At 36.3% G+C, this 15,380-nt stretch overlaps 1 pseudogene; it reads left to right on the top strand.

Moving 5' to 3' along the window:
• Nucleotides 1–14,427: 14,427 nt before the first annotated feature.
• On the top strand, nucleotides 14,428–15,107 carry LOC148125357 (E3 SUMO-protein ligase KIAA1586-like; annotated as a pseudogene).
• Nucleotides 15,108–15,380: the final 273 nt, after the last annotated feature.

Genomic DNA, 15,380 nt, shown 5'->3' on the forward strand with positions numbered 1-15,380 from the left:
AACACATAACATAAAAACATAAAACTTCTTTTTAGAAAGCGGCTTAACCCCGGGTTATAACTTTTTGTACAGACGTAAATCAAATTCATGCTCAGCTTATATACTATTTCATATCTTATTAAAATTCTACATTTTGCATATATCTTCTCCCCTCTTTTCACTCTCTTAATTCTATTTTATTTATTTAATCTCAATTTAAATCATTACACTTGTATCTTTTGTCTGTTCTTTTGCAATTATCCATTTATCTTTCTCTTTAACACAAACTTTTTCCTGTAATGACTGGTTGAAGTATGACACCTTTCTATTTTCCCCCCAAATTTAACACTTAAAATTAGACATAGTTTCTATTCTGATTCTGCTTAGTACATTCTACATAGCATTTTAAAATATAAAACATAATAATCTTATAGTATATTAAAAATAGTGTTCCATAACAAATTAGTTAATTAAACATTAATTACACAATCCCTACAGTATTCTATTAACACATATTTCAAATACAAATACTAAAATACAATCTTGTATACTTTTGCAGAATCTCTATTTAGATTATATTTTACCCTTTATCTCTGAAAAAAAATTGTTTATTAACATCTTGTTTTAAGTCTTTATAACTTCCCTTCGCTTTGTCCCTTCCTCCCTTATCAAATCTAACCTTTTTACCACCCCCTCTCAATCTCCAACTTTTTAGTCTCCCCTCTCTGTTGTATTCCTCTTTTCTGTTGCTTTCTATCATTATATCGATTTTTCACCTTACTTTTCCCTTTCTTGATTGTTTTTTTAGAACTTAAATTCTTTATTTTCTTCTCCTTTTTACCCTTTTTTAAAATCATATGTCCATTAAAGATGGCTTCTTCTTCATCATCCCAGCCTTTTTCTTGTTGCATTTCCTGGTAAGCAGAAATTGCCATTTCTAAAAAGCAAAAGATAGATCCAAAAGAGCCCTTGCCTTCCTCTTCCTCTTCTCTTAGTCTTTCAAATTGCATTTTCAGTTCTTCAACAGATACCATTGTAAAAAAAAAAATATTATTATTATTTTTTTAGACAATCCAAATGTTTTCTTAGTCTTTCAAAAGATAGTTAAGGTCCCAAAGTCATCAAGCAATCAAAATCAGCACAGTCAGCACAGTCTGTTTCACTTTCTTCTACTTTCTCTTCCTGGGGCAACATTCAATTACACAATTCCAAGGCATTTTTTGGAAGTTTTATTGTGATTTAATCTCTAATCTTATAAAACTCCAAGCAGTCTCCTTCAACAAACGTTAGTATAAATCATTTACCTCTCTTCCTTCCCACTTAAAGCAAAAAGATTTAAATTTTTAAATATCAGTGTTTAGAAATCTAATGTCCCCTTAGCTTCAATTTTGAAAGTTAGTACCTTCTGCTGCCAAAGCGGGTATTTCCGATTTCCATCTGCTGTCTCCGTGGGAAGGAAAGTGAGGAGAGAAAAAACTTTCCCTTTACTTTCCACCGCAGCTTAACGATCCTCTGGGAAACAATATATCACTTAAAAAGCCAAAGTTCCAGGGTATTCAGATGTTAATTGTCGTCCCGGTTCAGCCAAAAGCTTTCTCTCTCTTCACTTCCTCCAGCACATAACTTGTCCGGTTGAGAGGTTCTTTGTGACGGCCATTGCTGATCGTTGCTCCACCACCTTTGGAAAAGGGAGTTAAGCCGGCTGGGAAGGGGGGGTGCAATATCCCCCGACCCCTGCCCAGATCCCCCCTCTCTTCAGCTATCCCTACAGGATAACTATAGCCTCCTAATCCAATTGGATCGAAGGCACTCCAGCAGCGAGCACAGCAGGAATCGTGCACAAACATGAATTCCTGCTGCCTCCGAAGCCTGTCAAACCAGAAGAGCTATTTTTCCTCTGCTTTTTTATTTCATAACACCAGTTCCTTTTGCAGCCCGCTCAGTTTTTCTTACGTTCTTCAGAAGGACTCACACTCTGTGATCACCCCTTGCATTCCCAAATCCAGCCAGTCACGGCTTGTGTTTGAGCTAGCAGCTGGCTGGGGTGTGGCTGGCAATCAAGGAGGAGGTGAGGTCCCACTGTTTCCGCAGAGAAAACCCACAATCACACACCTGGTCCACTCACGCTTCCACTCCCCTCACTAGTAAGATTATAAATTTGAAGCAGTACTCACCTGCTTTCAAGCAGCTGTTGAGCAGAAAAGCCCAAGGACTCCCTTTACTACCCTATACCTTCTGGACTGGAGAACAGCAAGAAGTCTGCATTCCTAGGCTAGCTAGCTTCTTATGTTAAGTCCCTGGTTTTTTATACCCTTTTCTCCCTTTGTAAGTTGATTTTGTGTGAGTGTTTGTATTTGTGCCTAATGTTTCAAACCTGTTTGAGTTTGTCTTAATTCCCGCCGGAGGGCAAACTCCGCGAGTGCGGAAGGCAAACTCCGTGGGGTGGCCAGATTGTATTATTGGTTTTCTGTAATCTCTTTAAGATAGTTTTTCATATTTGTTCTGTGGCAATCTCCTGTCTGTCCCTTTTGTAATTTATATTTTGTGTCTTTTGTCTGTTTGTTTTGCTTATTTGGTATGTCCTGTGTTTGTAAGGGTTTTCTAAATTATCTTTTGTTTCCTTTTCCTATTTGTCTAGTTTTCTTAATTACTTAGGCTTTTGTCTATAGGGATTCTTTAATACTTTTTTTTTTGAAAACAATTTTATTGATTTTTTAAAAACAAACAAAACAGACAAAACATAAAAACATCCAACTTACTTTCATAAATATACAAACAGTGTATCGGTTGGTTTACCGATTTTTTGTGCATCCATTTCATGGTCTCGATTACAATTACATTACATAATATCTCATATTGTCAATCAGAAGTTATATATCCTAATATCACTATAAAACAATCATTTGACCATAATTTTATTCATTCATACTTTGTGAGTACTTTGTTTACTTAATTTATTTTATAACAAATCATATAGTCATACCAAATCTATCCTAATAACATTGTATAAATATAATATCAAAAAAGAAAAAAAAATAGATCTTCATATATTCGTTATTTTCTGAAATTCTAAATATTCTATTATTGTATTTTATTATCTAACCATTGGTAGAAAAGGTCCCGAATTTTATAGAATTTTTTATCCTCTTGTTCTCTAACTTCAAATGTCAATCTACTCATTTCAGCACATTCCAATATTTTCTTAATAATTTCTTCCTGCAATGGTATTTTCTCATTTTTTCAGTTTTTAGCAAATACAATCCTAGCCGCTGTTAATACATTTACAATCAAATATTTTAAATCTTTACTGTATGTATCAGGTAAAATTCCCAATAAAAATATCTCTGGTTTCAAGTCTATGTGTTTCTTTGTCATTTTTTCCAACCACATGAGAATTTTAGTCCAGTATTTTCTAGCATCCTCGCAAGTCCACCACATATGGTAATATGAGCCAGGTATCTGATGACATTTCCAGCATTTTTTGGATTTGTTCTTGAACATTCTTGCTATTCTTGTCGGGGGAAAGTGCCACCTGTAAAACATCTTATACAAATTTTCTTTATAAGCTGTTGACATTGTCATTTTATAATTTTGACACCACAATTTTTGCCATTTCTCTAAATCAATCCCATATCCATAATTCTTCCCCCAAGCAATCATAGTTTCTTTAACTTGTTCTTCCTCTAATTTCCAGTAAATAACCATATAATTTTTTAATCACCCTTTCATCAATGCCTGTCAAAATCTTATCTAAATCAGTCAATTTATCATAAAATCCCTCTGTTTTAGAATCTTTAAGATACCTTGAATGTATTTGCGCATATGAAAACCAATTCATCTTTATACCTTGTTCCTCTAAGTTTTGCATCGATTTAAGTTCACCCTTTTTATCCAGTATTTCCCCATATCTAACTGTTTGTTCCTTCTTATATATTATAGGATAAGAGAATGCTTCAATAGTTGATAACCAAACTGGAATTTTCAAATAACATTGTCTTTTGATCTTCTCCCAATTTAGCCACAGAGACTCCCGTATGTGATGTCTTCTAAAATAACCCTGTGTCTTAGTTCCCTTATACCATAGAAAAGCATGCCAACCCAACAACAAATCATGTCCTTCTAGTGTCAACAATCTAGTCTTTCTTAATGTTATCCATTCCTTAACCCACATCAAATTTGCAGCTTGATAGTACAACTCCCAATTAGGCAGGCCAAAACCTCCTCTAGTTCTGGCATCTTGTAAAAGTTTTAGCTTTGTTCTGGCTTTCTTGCCCTGCCATATATACTTCAACACAATTTTATTTAAGTCTTCAAAATAGTCTTTTCCAAGCCTAATTGGTATTGTTTGAAACAAATATAAGATTCTGGGTAGGATATTCATCTTGATTGTTGAGATTCTCCCTATTAATGACAATTGTAGAATTTCCCATTTCCTCAAATCTAATGCTATCTGCTGTTTAAGTTTAATGTAATTGTTCTCTTTTAATGTACTACATCTTAGTGTCAAATATATCCCCAAATACTTAACCTTATTCATGACTTGAATTTTCAATAAGTTTGCCAGCTCTTCTCTCTGTCTTAGTAACATATTCTTTGTCAAGATCTTTGTTTTATCTTTGTTTATTTTCAAACCAGCCACCTCACAATATATCTCTATCTTTTCCAGTAATTTTGGAGCTGTCTCTAGGGGGTCTTCCAGAATAAAAGCCAAATCATCCACAAAGGCTGGTAATTTAAATTCTTCCTTTTTGATTTTCATTCCTTTTATGCTTTTATCATCTCTAATATTTCTATTCAACACTTCCAAAGTCAATACAAATAGCAAAGGATATAGCAAAGAAATAGCAAAGTGGGCATCCTTGTCTTGTACCTTTTCTTATATTAATAGAGTCTGTAAATTCTCCCTCTATCATAACCTTTGCTGTTTGCTTATAGTATATGGCTTCTATTGCTTGGATAAATTTTCTGGCAAAACCCATCTGTTCCAATAATAATATCATTAATCTCCAATTCACATTATCAAATGCCTTTTGAGCATCTAAAAATATCAAAGCCATTTGCTTTTCGGGGTGTGCCTCATAATATTCCAAAGTGTTCAGAATTACTCTCATATTGTCTTTGATTTGTCCCTTTGGCAGAAATCCATTTTGATCTGGATGAACAAAGTTATTTAAGTATTTTTTAAGTCTTTCTGCCAAAATTGAAGCAAAGATTTTATAGTCTGCATTTAGTAAAGAAATAGGTCTATAGTTTTTAATTTGCAGTGGATCAGCCTCTTCTTTTGGAATAAGTGTAATATAAGCTTCTGACCATGTTTTAGGTATCATCTTCTTTGACCTAGCTTCGTTCATGACTTCTAGCAATGGAATGCTCAACGATTCTTGTAATGTTTCATAAAATTTTGCCGGAAGCCCATCTGGACCTGGTGCTTTCCCATTATTTTGCTTCTTAAGTGCTTCAGTTAATTCCATCATTGTTATACTACTTTCTAACATTTTTTCAGTCTCTTTAGGTATCTTAGGTAGATTAGCATTCTGTAAATACTGTTTAACTTTTTCCTCCTCTATATTCTCCTGCTTATATAGTTGTCCATAGAAGTCTCGAATAATTTCCTTTTTCTCTTTATTGCTATAACAAACTTGGCCTTGATCATCTATTAACTGTAATATTTTCCTTGATTCTTTCTCTTTTCTCAATTTGTATGCTAACCATCTACCTGGTCTATTTGCATCTTCAAAGTAATTCTTTAAAAAAAAAACAATTTTATTAGTTTTTATATCTTCAAAGTAATTCTGTTTAGCACTTCTAATTTTCTGTGCCAATTCTTCTTTTTCTATTTGACCCATTTTATGTTTAATTATATCCAATTTTAGTTTGATGTCCTTTTCCTGTGGCATTTTTTGTAGTTCTTTTTCAAGTCTTTTATGCTCATCTTCTAAAACTTTGATGGTTTGCCTTTTGTTGAGGTTCTTTTTCCTTATATAGTCAATTATCAAGCCTCTAGCGTATGCCTTCATTGTATCCCAGACATTCTGAATTGAAGTATCTTCTTTTTTATTCTCTCTAAAGAAAAAGGCCAATTCTTTCTCCATCCAATGTATAGTCTTTTCCTTTAAAATGGTATTGTTTAGCATCCATCTCAATTTTCTTTTTTGTCCTTTCCATTTAATTGTCATTGGATTGTGGTCTGCCCAAGTACTTAATTCAATGTTTGTTTCTTGAATGTTAGATATTAGTTCTGTTGAGATCCAAATCATATCTAATCTGGACCATGATAAATGTCTATTTGAATAAAAAGTATATTGTTGAGTTTTAGCATTTCTTTCTCTCCATATATCTTTTAAATTTAATTCATCTATCATTTTGAAAAAAGATTTGGGGAGAGTCTTTCTGTTTTGCTTTGTTGTCGTTGCTGCATAGTCCAGTTTATTGTCTACAATTCCATTGAAATCTCCCATCATAACTATATTAATATAGTCCAGTCCAATTATTTTCATGTGTAATTTTTTGTAAAATTCTTCTTGTTTATCATTTGGAGCATATATTGCACTCAGGAGTGTTTTCGTATTGTTATCCACTATTTCCACCATTAGTACTCTTCCGTCTTCATCAGTATGAATCAATTTTGCTGGGATAGTCTCTTTAATGTATAAAACCACTCCTCTTTTCTTACACTGAGTCAAGGAAGTGAATATTTTCCCTAATTTTGGCTGTATCAACAGTTGTTCATATTGTTTTTAATATGTACTTCTTGTAAACAAATGATATCAAATTTTAATTTCTCTAATTTATGAAAGGTTTTCCTTCTTTTAACAGCTGAGTTAAGTCCATTTATATTCATTGAAATCAATTTTTTCTCTTCCATGATTATATTTTGTAATTAGGTTTGGCAGCTCTCGTAGATCTTAGTTCACGTTGTTCTTTGATCTCCACTTGTCCACCTACTGCGCCTTCTTCTTTTTCGGTCCCCATTTGGTCCTCTTGGGATTCAATTGGTGGGATCTCTTTTTCTGCCTCTGCCTCTCTCCTTCCAAAAAATTCAGCATAAAATAATTCTGCTTTCTCAATTGAATCAATTCTATGTCTCTGTTCTTGCCATGTAAGCATTAGTCCTTCTGGAATCAGCCATCTATAATTCACCTCCTTTTTCAGTAGCATTTTGGTCAGTAATCAATATTCTCTTCTCATCTCTCTCACTCTTCTAGGTATTTGTTTTAAAACCACAATCTCTTTGCCTTTATATTTCAACATCTTCTCTCTTGCCACTTGTAATATTTGTGTTTTAATGGCTTTTTTTTTTGTAAATCTGATGTGGACCTCTCTTGGTAGGTTGTTTCTCATCACATATCTTGTAAAAACTCGATATATCTCATCTACTCCATCCATCATCTTTTCCTCTGTTATTTCCAGAGCTTCTGTCAAAATTCCTATCATTATCGCAGCTAGATTTTGTCCTTTTTCTTCCTCTATATTTTGAAATCTGAGATAAAATTCTGACCTGTCCATCTCCCACTTCAGCATCCCGCTTTTATCTTGTTCAACCACTGTTAATCTGCTGTCAATGTTTCCAATCTTCTCTTCTCTTCTCTTTGTTTATCTTCTTCTTCAATTTTTTGGAGTCTCTCATCATACTTCACCATCATTTGTTGAATGTTTTCAATTTTTTCATCGGTCTTCTCTGTCCTTTGTTCAATATTCTCTGTTCTTTGTTCAATATTCTCTATTCTCTTTTCAATAATATCTGATTTTGTTTTAAGATCTTGGATTCCTTGCATAATCATCTGTAAAGTCACTTGTTCTTTATCTTGCTTTAACATTGTCTGGATTAAGTGTTGTCCTCCAAGTGGTGGGGAGGCAGAAGCAGGAGTTGAGACGCCAGGAGGTATAGGTTTCTTACTCATTTTGCGCGATTCAAGTTCTTCAAATTCTTTTAATCCTTAGTCCAATTAATAAGGTAGCCAGTTATAATCCAAGTAAAAATGAGAGATAAAAATAGTAAAAAATAAAAAGTGCAATAATAATAAAAAGGAAGAAAAAAAGAAAAAATTCTTCAGGTTCTTCAGAACCTTAATCCAATTATGAGATAGTCATTTGTAATCCAAAGTAAAAAATAAAAATAGGAAGAAGAGAGAAAAAAAAACCTAATAGTAATAAAAAAAAGAATAAATAAGAAGTTTCTTCAGGTTCTTCACACCTTAATCCAATTGAAACTTCTCAAAAATAAGGAAAAACCATAAAAGTGCCCCAAAAATATAGATGGAAGAAGCAAAAATTCCAATAAAAAAAGAAAGGGAGAAATTCTGAGGCCTTCCCTTTAAAATAAAAAATAAACGTAAAAATATTACAAAAATAAAAGTTAACAATAGAACTGGTAAGGAGGGGTAAAAAAAAGAAGAAGAAGAAACACACTGCACTTTGTTTAATTATCCAAGGCTCTTGTTATGACTTCTCCACGAGCTTCAAAGCCAAACTTCAAGTATTCAGTTGTTGATAGGAGTCCAGAAGAACACCTGTAATAACACTCTCCTGTGCTCTTCCCTCTATCTTATCAAGTTGTAATGTCCTTGAGAGAGTTTTTCACAATTCTCTCAACTTCAAATTGAGTATTTTCAAGCCTCTAGTTGGCAGTGTTACAAAGTTTCTTGTTCTCACTTTCCCCCTCCTTTCCCAGGAAAGACACAATAGGAATTTTTAAAAAAGAGTATGTATATATATATATATATATATATATATATATATATATATATATATACACACACACACACACACACACACACACACACACACACACACACACATACTAAAGGGAGCCTCTAATCTAAAAAAATTAAAAAGTGAAAAAAGAGAAGAAAATAGATAAATATGTATAAGAGAAAAACCAGTCCAGTTAGCAATTGCTAAGTCGCGTTAGAAATCCAGTAACAGAAAAAAAGAAAAAAAAGCCAAGCCTCACTTTGACATTTCCCTTTAAAAAACCCTGCTTATTCAATTTTGCCAAAACTCTTACAGATTTCTTCTTATTCTTAGGGTGTCCTTTCAAATCTCAAAATATTGTACAAAAAAAGTCCTCACCGAGCCGACACACTTTCTCTTTCAATCTCTTCCATTCTGGAGCTGTCCCAACTTCAGCAGCTTGATGGCTGCCTCTCTGCCGCCGGCAAGAAGGGCTTCTCCTGAATCAACCAGGGACTTTGCAGTGTCCCTGGGATCCACAGGATGTGCCCTTCACTGTCACCATCTCTACGGGACGCTTTAGGTCCGTTTGGACTGACCAGGGACGAAGATATCGGCTGCAGTCTCAGAGCCCCGAGATTGCAGCCGTATCATCGCGACGTCAGCTCCGCCCATTCTTTAATACTTTTTATTTGATTCCTTTTATTAGGTAAGTTTGTTTTCTGGCTAACCTGATGTTCCCCTTGGGCTTTTCCTGTTTTTGTGACACTACTGTCTTCGTGAAGTTCCCTTTCCACAGCTCCATGGGATAACAAGATCTCATTTAGTTAAGTGGAAAGTAGTTGGGATGAGGAAGGAGCAGGAGACCAGCAAACACTTTTCACGTGGAGAATGAAAGTTTCTAGGTCCCTGACTCTGCAAAAGAGGATGGGTGCCTGAATTTGCATATTATAGCACCCAGGAGCATCCTTTTTTTTTTAAGGAAAAGCATTTCCAAGTCATTTCCTCTCTCTTCCGTGAGGCAAAGAAACAGAGAAACAAAGAGAGGAGACAGATGTTTGCAAGGCGAGTCCTTGTGGCTGGAAGAGAGGGAGAAGCATGAGGTATTTTAGTGGGTCAGGGAGGTCTTGAGGGCCTGTACTATCACTAGCTGCCCACCTCTGGTCTTCCCTACCCTGAGATACCTCATGTGCACATTGGTGTTCTTGAATTGTGAGCTCTTAGGAAATTATCCCCCCCTTATGTATTCTAAGCAGCTAGTTCCATTAGGGAAAACAGGATGAAGCAAGTGGGGAAAATATTTTTGTTTGCTATGTTTCCAGTCTGAATTAGACCATAGCAGGGTCCCTACAAGAGAGCCCTCTTAAGGATTATATATTAATAGAAAAGCAGCTAACTTACCTTTGTTCTTAAACACTAAAACTGTTGCACATAAAAAACAGAGGAGCTCTGGTCAACTATCAGTTTTGCTGTACTACCCTATAGTTTGCTGAAGCCCCCACAAAATGCAAGCATGGGATAAACTGAGCTTGGATTGTTTCAACAGGGTAAAATGTATATAATCTCTGGGCCACTCTCAGGTGGCTATTCCTTACATGCTTTTGTCTATGTTTTGGAAATAGTATTCACCTAGCTTTTGCTTTGGCCCCCAAAAGTAAAAGCTGTTATTTTTTTCAGGCCTTGTCTTGAGTTTCACTCTCTTTGGCATCTCAGTGGCTCGGGAAACCTTCTGGGACCTTACAATATAATTTTGCATTTAAACATAGCTAATGTTCAATCGAACACATGTTTAGAAAACACAGGAGAGGGAAGACAATACACAGCAATGAAAGCCCCCATTTAAATCAACTTTTTTCAAACTTAACAACTTTAAAAATGATGACTTACTTTACTACTTCTCATTGATTATATAGTTTTCAATTTTTATTGTATTTTGCTTTTGCAAGCATTTACAAGAACTGGACACTTTATAAGCACAGTGATATCTTTAAAAGGGTTCCTTGATCCAATGAAACCTTCTATAATTGGCTGGAGACATTAGCCAACTTTACATTTGATATACAAAGAGATATAAATAAACAGAAGGGACAGTATTGGCTCTGTAATGATCCTGGTTCTGATTTAGATATTTTGTGTCACTTTCTTACAGACATTAACTAAGCAGAAATACCAATATCAGTAAAGTGTTTAACAGCCCTTCTACATATTAAGCCCTTTTCAACATATAAGGATGTTCTAACTTTCTTAGAATTTGCCAGTGTGGGGGAGTGTATCATATTCTTCTTGTTCAATTGTGTCAGAGATAAATGTGCTAGATTTGGCATATGGTTAAGAAAGGTTCTAATACTAATATGTGTCTAAAGTGATTTTATATCAGTGTAGACAAGACAGAACAACAGATTTAGAACTCTTAGAAAATAATCCCAAGGTAGAGGTGCTCAGAAGTCTAATTTGCTTATGAAATAGAATGAACAAAATGTACAAATTATAGGAAACTCTCAGTTCAATAAAATTATAACAACAGCAGCCCTATAATAAGGTTAAATTAGTTTTGCTTATACAATACTTATGGAACATTTTGTAATAGAAGGCCAGGTAGCCTATAAGTACATATAAATGGCAATAATGTGCTCACTGTCCCTCCCATTCTCTCTCTCTTTAAAGGTTGATGCAAGGCTACTGTTGTGAAAGTGGACAGAAAACAAGATGCTATTCATGGAACTGCAATTGGCTAATTAAGGGCCACTCCCTGGTTTTTGATTTACCTTATAATGAGGTGAGGACATTTAATGCAAAGCTCTATTGGCCCTTTCTCTTATGATTGCTGTCATGCAAAGAACATCTTCCATGTCCTAATTCTGTAAACTTTATTATCTTCCATGTCATCATATGGAATAGGAACAACATAAAGTCATTTGGGGACAGCAAATGTAAAATATATGTGGCCTAGACTATGCAGCATTTTCAGTTTTCTATGATTTCTTTCTGCCCAAGTTTCTTAATTGCATATTCACAAAACTGTAAATGTTCATACTGTATTAACTGCCAATTATTAAAAGATTTAATGTATTTACTGTATTAGTTGTAAAAATTACACTCTCTTCATGAAGCAATAAAAATTATACAACCAAATCCTTGATTAGAGCTTTAGGAGACATGAACTAAGGTGAGTGAAGTCCTTAAAAATTTTAGCTAGCATTCTTGCCTTACATTTTTATGAGTGAATGGGTATTTTGTACAAAAGGATACACTTTTGTTTAATAACAGAGGAGGCAAATGAACATTGCTTTCAAAATAATATTTATGAGAAAATTAAAATATTTCAGAGAAACAAAAGTCAGCATTGCATAATTTCATGGTTTGTTGCAATATTTATTTCAAAAGAACTATTTCCACTAAGTCATTAACCAAGTACAGTTGTTTGAACAACACTCACAAGCTACTTCAGAATGAATAGCATGGCATTTGAAAAAGCTATTTTTTTAAGCAATCTCCAGATGGGATACTTTGCACCCTCTCATGCCATTATCACCTTTGCACACTCAGATCCTGTCCAGTTAGATTAATATACAAAATATATTTATGAAACACTGCCCTTTGCCATCAGTTCAAAGAGACATACATATTTTATTTTAAAATCAAAATTCTATTGTACTTGTATGACTTTATTTGTTCACTATCATTATTAGAATCAAACAAAAAGCCACAACAGTATGGACATTTTTTATTTTTCAATATTCTTTCTCATGCTAGATATTATATAAAGAGGGGGAATCAGTGGTAATATTCAACCGGTTCGCACTGGTTTACGTAAACCAGTAGTAACGATTTGGCCTGGATCTCCAAACCGGCAGCAACTTCTGGCTGGCCATGCCCCAACCGGGACGCCCAGTTGCCCGGCAGTCGCCACTTGGTCGCTTGCTCGCTCAATGCTCGCTCTGCCCATCCAAGGCAGCCCTATAAAACGCTTCAACCTGTGCCCCCTATCGCTTGTGTATGCATAGTCTGCTCTGCAGTTTGCCTGCCTAAGCTGACTTCGTCACTTACCTTCTGCAATGCATGTGCCCCAATGGAGCTGCCTTTTCCTGGCTACAGGTAAGCACTTGCTAGGCCCCCTATCCCTGGGCTCACATAGCTCATGAACCCGCTAGTGATCCATTGTGGCCTAGTGTGCTGCCCATCCCCATCCCAGGCCTCACAAGGCTGGTGAAGCTGCTGTCCCATCCCCATAAAGCCACCAGCAATAGCTTGCATGGCAGCTGCTAGCCGTAGCCGCCCATCCCTGTCCCCGGGCTTCCAAAGTTGCCAGCACTTCTTGCTTGCCTCGCGTAGCTGGCAAAGCCACCAGTTACACACACACACAATCTCACAAAGCAACTGCAGTGTTAGTCATAGCCACCCATCACCGTCACTGGGCTTCTGAAGCTTCCAGCACTTGCTTGCTGGAGCCTACTGTCCATGGCCTCACATAGTCAGTGAAGCTGTCCCAGGGATGGGGACAGGTGGCCACTTATGGCTAGGGACCATGGTGCAAGCAATCACTGGCAGCTTCACCAGCTATGTGAGGCTGTGGATGGTGGGCCCTGGCAAGCAAGGAGCGCCGGCAGTTTCAGAAGCACAGGGACGGGGACGGGCGGCTATGACTAGCACTGCAGCTGCTTTATGAGATTGTGTGTATGCAGCAAGGACATGTTATCATAATGATACAACTGAAAAGTCACACACACAATCTCACAAAGCAGCTGCTGCTGAAAAAATCTAAAAATGACACTTGTGAGTAAGTGCGATGCTTGGTTTTTTAACCTTTTTTTGTAATTTTGTGAGGTTGATGCTTGCAGCAGGGGACATTTTGAAGTCTAGCTGCTTTTATGAGACAAGCAAACCTTTGTGAGATTTTTGTCTTAGTAAGAGTTTGGGGGTACAACATTTTGCAGCAAGGTCATTATTAAAGCTGCTGTTACAATACTTGTTGAAATTTCTGCAACTGAGCCTGCTTGATGGGTTTCAATGTGTTCCTGATTGACCTGGGTTTTGTTCTTGCCTGGGTCTTTTGTCTTTCCTATCCTGGTGGTTAATTATGCCAGGAAAGAATTTCCTCCAGGTTATCTTAATAATTGCTGTACTTAAGTGTTCTTTTCAACTGGTGCTTTTTTGCCTGGGGCTTTCTTAAAGGTGGAAGGGCTTGCTTGAGTTTTCTGAGATTTCTGGTGCTGTGAGGTTTTAGGGGAAACAATAATGCCTTGATGGTTTTTATTACAGTGGCTTTGTCTTCCCTGTCCCCAAGGTTAAGTAAAAAACTGGTTTTATCTGCAGTCTTTGAGGGGGGGAACTGTTGTCATTCTTTTGGTATTTTCCTGGCACTTTCCTAATTTTGGGGTGGAGTGGGGGTGTATGCTCCCGAAGTTATCTACACATTAACAATGAACAAATGCTAATTGTGATATGTGAAAATTTCATATTAAGGATTATACCTGTGAAAATACTGACCTAAATATATACATATATTCATATACTCAGTGAACTGAGGAATAAATTTCAGAAAAAGAATTCAGTATTGGTCTGTGAATGTACCTATGAAATTCATTCTTCTGGATCTAACTTCTTAGATGAAAAACTGTATCTTTCTTGTTTGTTGGACCCCAAACACATCCTGATAAGACTGTACATTGTTGGGTGAAAACAGAGATCCCTTCTTAGCCCTCAGCTTACAGCTACAGTCGGGTCCAAAGCACAATATTATTTTATGTCTTTTGCAGTAGTAGCTGTTAGGTAAGGATGAAAAGGCAACAGAGTTTGACCGCTTTCTTTGCCAAGAAACCAAGAATGGCACAATCAGAATCATCAGATACAACAGATCCAATTCCACAACTGTCACAGTCACAAGCACTACAAGCACCACTGCCACCACTTGAACTTGAAGAAATCAGCAGATCACTCTCTGAAACGGAAAGTCTTCCTGATCTTCCTGACTGCTGGACATTGCAGCAATATCGAAGCTTCCAGGAGAAGTATGAGGGACTGGAAGTTTCAAACAAAAAAATAGGTTGTAAGTACTGCGCAAAACATGACTTTGCAGTAGAGAAAAGTGTTCATGTGTCCAAGAAATGGAAAAATTTCAAGATTGAGGCAGCAGGGACAACTAAATTTGTTCAAGCTTCTCTTAGGAAAAAATGAAAGAACATTTTACATCTAAAGCTCACGCCATTTGCAGTGAAAACTTAAAACAAGGGGAGCAGGATGCTATAACAAAAGTAGTGGATAAGATGTCCGACAAATATTTATCTATTACTTGTAGTGTATTTTTGACAGTTTACAGTCTGGCACAAAGATGTAAACCATTTTCAGACATAGAAGGACAGGTAGAATTGCAAACTGTAATTGGAGTAGATCTGGGAGTACCCTGTTTCTCCAACAATACGGCCTCCCCCAATAGGAAGTCCCAGCATGTTTTATAGGCATGAAATGAAATTAAGCCCCTCCCCCCAAATTAAGGCCTATATTAAAATATGCAAAATGGGGGGGGAATGGGGGGGCTTGCTGTTAGGAAGTACTTTTGTTGCGCACCCGGATATGGTGCTGCCTGCGTTGACCCTGATACAAAATGCCCCACCAACGCCGAGGTCAACATCCAAGCTGTCACTGCCCACCTGCCCGAAGATGCAAGGGGGAGGGGAATTAAATCACCCCCGAAAAGACGGCCTAGCCATTTTTTCGGAGCTCAAAAAAAA

The sequence above is a fragment of the Pseudonaja textilis genome, chromosome 7, assembly GCF_049901715.1.
Source record: "Pseudonaja textilis isolate UNSWEBS1 chromosome 7, rPseTex1.2, whole genome shotgun sequence".
Taxonomy (NCBI): Eukaryota; Metazoa; Chordata; class Lepidosauria; order Squamata; family Elapidae; genus Pseudonaja; species Pseudonaja textilis.